The sequence below is a fragment of the Macrobrachium nipponense genome, chromosome 42, assembly GCF_015104395.2.
Source record: "Macrobrachium nipponense isolate FS-2020 chromosome 42, ASM1510439v2, whole genome shotgun sequence".
NCBI classification, from domain to species: Eukaryota; Metazoa; Arthropoda; class Malacostraca; order Decapoda; family Palaemonidae; genus Macrobrachium; species Macrobrachium nipponense.
The window spans coordinates 6766154-6770881 of record NC_061103.1 but is presented as its reverse complement, the minus strand read 5'-3'; positions in this window follow the sequence as shown (position 1 = coordinate 6770881).

Here is a 4728-nt window from a genome sequence, read left to right as displayed (position 1 = left end):
TCTTGGTAAACCTTTTTCTGAAGGAGTCATCATGTAAAAATGAAAATTTGGCATTAATGACTAACTTTGGTACCGTGATAAATGTTTTCGCATTGTTATAAAACTGCTTATTAAGAAAACTCTGAAGCCTCTTATAAAATAGCTTTTGAGCGAAGCAATTATTTTTAAAATATTCCAAAAGGTAATTTATTTCCTGATTGAAGGAATGCCATTTGTTGTAATACAAAATGCCCTATGTATAAGAGTTGACAATGAATTAAGCTTAAAATGATAAAAACATGAGCTGTAATAATTAGATCCTAGACCTGTAAAAGTTTTCTTCCTAAAAACAGAAGTGTTAAAAGAACCATTCTCTCGTGTAATGAGTACATCTAAATAAGCCAGTTGAATATTTTCCTCTCTTTCGATCGTAAACTTAATATTGTTATGTTGAGAATTAAGTATGTTTTACAACATCCAGTGGGTTTTAATAATAACATCTCAAAGCGAAAAACGACGGGAAAACTAAACGTCGCACCGACCAGAATTCGAGCAGCGAAAGTCAAATAGAGTGAATTCCAATCAGGAAGTTCAAGGGGGAGGGAAGCAGTAATTACAAATTCTTCTTCTTAGCATTTTTCTAAGAAAACCTCCGTAATGAAGAGGGGGCGGTTCGAGACTCCTTCGATGACACCCTCAGGGGTCTTGGGATGCGTTGGCCCCCTGATAAATATGGAGGACCCCTGGGCAATAAGATGCAAAGGGTACGTAATTTGTCATTTAATTCTCGAGACGTTTTTATCTCTGAGGTCAATGAGTTCGGGTGATGGCCATTTAGGGGTGCTGAACTATATTCTGAGATATATTGATTTGGACGTGATTTACAGTGAAATAACTGCATGGCACATTATATCATGTAGTATTACGTACAATAAAGGTAAGTTTCAGTTTGTGCTGTAGTTAGGACAAGCAGTTTTTTGTATATAACACATACAAGTCCATCTTAACTTGATCACTTAAGAAATTGTTCTGTGCATAAGTACAATTACTAACAGTACCTTAAAAAAATGAATGGTACTGTTTTTTTTTTTTTTTAATAAATATCTCTGCTAGATACCATCCAGTTTCAACCGTGCACATCTACATTTATAGATATGTATATATATATATATATATATATACATATATTATATATATATATATATATATATATATGTGTGTGTGTGTGTGTGTGTGTGTGTGTGTGTGTGTGTGTTTGTATTGTATGTTTCACGATTTAATTCCATTGGATTCTTATATAATTCTTTTGATACGATTAAACGTCCAACACAACCTAGATACGACACAACTAACAATGAAAGCATATAAAATCATCATTCCTGGATATAATTATATCAGATTCGTATGCAACCATTTATTCCTTGATTATTCTGATTTGAAATGCTATTAAAAAAAGAATGACCCAGATCGACATTACGGTCAAAATAACCGGCCCCTGCAATGCTTCGGAGTTTACAATCGCGTCGCAGCTGTCAGTCAGCTTCTGACGCTAATGTCAGCTCTGGTCCCCCGAACCATTGCCAGCGAGTCAGTCGCATTGCACAAACCATCGCTTTTGCGTTTCACTGTCAGCTCTGGTCGTGGCCAACTGCTGTGTTCTTTTTTTTCCCACCGTTTTCTTTATCGCTTCCATTTTCTTTCTGTTTTACCCCCTGTCTTGGTCACCGGGCGGGTAAAGAATTGGTTGCAACACACACACAGAGAGAGAGAGAGAGAGAGAGAGAGAGAGAGAGAGAGAGAGAGAGAGATCGTTTTTAAACACCGAATCGCAGAAATCGTCTATATCGGTAATATTTTGGGATCAAAATAATTATTCTAATTATTCTCTCAATAAAAAAAAAACGATCATATCTGGAAATATAGATTTTTTTTCCATCAAGGACATTCATTAAAAAATCTACTGGATAATTATCAATCAATGATCTTTTTTTTTTTACCTTTCATTTGGGAAGTGATTACCAGTTTATACCACAATGAAAAAAGAAATCCCCAGAAGGTGATTCAATTTTCGATTTAAAACATCAGCCAGATAATCACAGTATTATGAAATGAGCTATGCAATCCATAAGGTAAACAAATGAAGTCTTTCTCCTAACATATAAATACCTATACCCGCTGCTTCTATTATTAATTATCATTCCACTGCATCTATTATATTTAATATAATTTTCATGAAAGGAATATAAAAATGGGAGCAGGATGTCCTGATGAAGTGGCGAGAGAGAAAATGCAGCATCAACATTCTACATTATTTCGTTGGTTGCATCATGACCGGAGATGTGGATCTTATTGTATTGGTCACGTTGAGCCTCTTCTAGAGCTCTCTCTCTCTCTCTCTCTCTCTCTCTCTCTCTCTCTCTAACACACACACACAGACACGCACACACACACATTATCATCATCTCTCTTTCTCGTCGTAATTCTTCTCGTAAAATAGTCAAAGTATGACACTCTCTTTCTCTCTATGTTGAGAACAATCTCAATTTCTATCTACGTTTATCGACGAATTTCGTATCACTTTCTATAAAGTCTACTGTATATAAGAATAATGTCATAGACTTAAAATATCACCTTCTATAGGCTACTGTATATAAGAATAATGCCATAGAGTTAAAATCTCACTTTCTATAAAGTCTACTTTATTGAAGAATAATACCACAGAGTCAAAATCTCACTTTCTATAAAGTCTACTGTATATACGAATAATGCTATAGAGTTCAAATCTCACTTTCTCTAAAGTCTACTGTATATACGAATAATGCCATAGAGTTCAAATCTCACTTTCTGTAAAGTCTACTGCATATTAGAATAATGCCACAGAGTCAAAATCTCACTTTCTATAAAGTCTACTGTATATAAGAATAATGCCATATAGTTAAAATCTCACTTTCTATAAAGTCTACTGTATATAAGAATAATGCCACAGAGTGAAAATCTCACTTTCTATAAAGTCTACTGTATATAAGAATAATGCCACAGAGTGAAAATCTCACTTTCTATAAAGTCTACTGTATAAAAGAATAATGCCACAGAGTTGAAATCTCACTTTCTATAAAGTCTATTGTATATAAGAATAATGCCATAGTGTTAAAATCTCACATTCTATAAAGTAAATTTTATTTAAGATTAATGCCACAGAGTCAAAATCTCACTTTCTATAAAATCTACTTTATTGAAGAATAATGCCACTGTGTTGAAATCTCACTTTCTATAAAGTCTATTGTATATAAGAATAATGCCTCAGAGTTCAAATCTCACTTTCTATAAAGTCTATTGTATATAAGAATAATGCCGCAGTGTTCAAATCTCACTTTCTATAAAGTCTATTGTATATAGGAATAATGCCATAGAGTTAAAATCTTAATTTCTATAAAGTCTACTGTATATAAGAATAATGCCGCAGAGTTCAAATCTCACTTTCTATAAAGTCTATTGTATATAAGAATAATGCCTCAGAGTTCAAATCTCACTTTCTATAAAGTCTACTGTATATAAGAATAATGCCATGGAGTTAAAATCTCACTTTCTATGAAGTCTACTGTATATAAGAATAATGCCATAGATTTAAAATCTCAATTTCTATAAAGTCTACTGTATTTTAAGAATAATGCCACAGAGTTAAATCTTACTTTCTATAAAGTCTACTGTATATAAGACTAAAGCCACAGAGTTAAAATCTCACTTTCTATAAAGTCTACTTTATTTAAGAATAATGCCACAGTGTTAAAATGTATATAAGAATAATGCCATATAGTTAAAACCTCAACGAAGTAACGAAAAATAAAAACCACTATGGCTTATTTACATAATTAGCATCAACGTAAGATAAACATCCAATCAGAGTAATGATAGGTATCAAAACAAGAAACGATCGCAGAGCATCAGCAGAAATGTCCTTAATCACTTTCTGTCTCACTTTCTGTTCTAGAGTAAAAATTTGTAAAAATCCCGATAGGCACTGAATCATTACTGCGAGATGCTCACGGAACACCACCTAAAAGCTGAGGTAATGTGGAAATGCAGAAGTCTAGCCCTGAAAATCAGACGAGGCAAGTTGACAAGCGAAACCATTAATCAATTGCCACCGGTTTCCCATGAATTTTGGTCTCTTCTTATAAAACACCTTTAGCGTAGGGCGGGGAGAGGAGTGAAAGAGAGTGGCAGGTCCATTACCGTAATGAGGGATGGAATATGTGCACGTTTGCAACAGACCTGGGAATTATGGAGAAGCAGTTTTTATGATTTTTAATTTGCATAAGGTTTAGGAATAGTGTTTCTGATTTTCAATTTGCGTAAGGCTTAGGAATATTATTGTTTCTGTAGCAGTTGGTATAATGATTGTGAAGATTCTTGTTATAATGAATAATTTTCATTTATCAGTTTTAAAGTTTTCTGAAATTTTCACTTATCCAAATGCATTGGTAGTTGACTATGTAAATGTATATTTTACACACCCTTTCCCCACACACGCAGAAATATATATAATATATATATATATATATATATATATATATATATATATATATATATATATATATATATATATATATATATATATATCTATATATATATATATATATATATATATATATATATATATATATATATATATATATATTTCTGCTGCTAAACAAGATGCGTCTCAAATATAAAAGGCCATTAAAACACTCTTAAGCTTTAAACCAGATA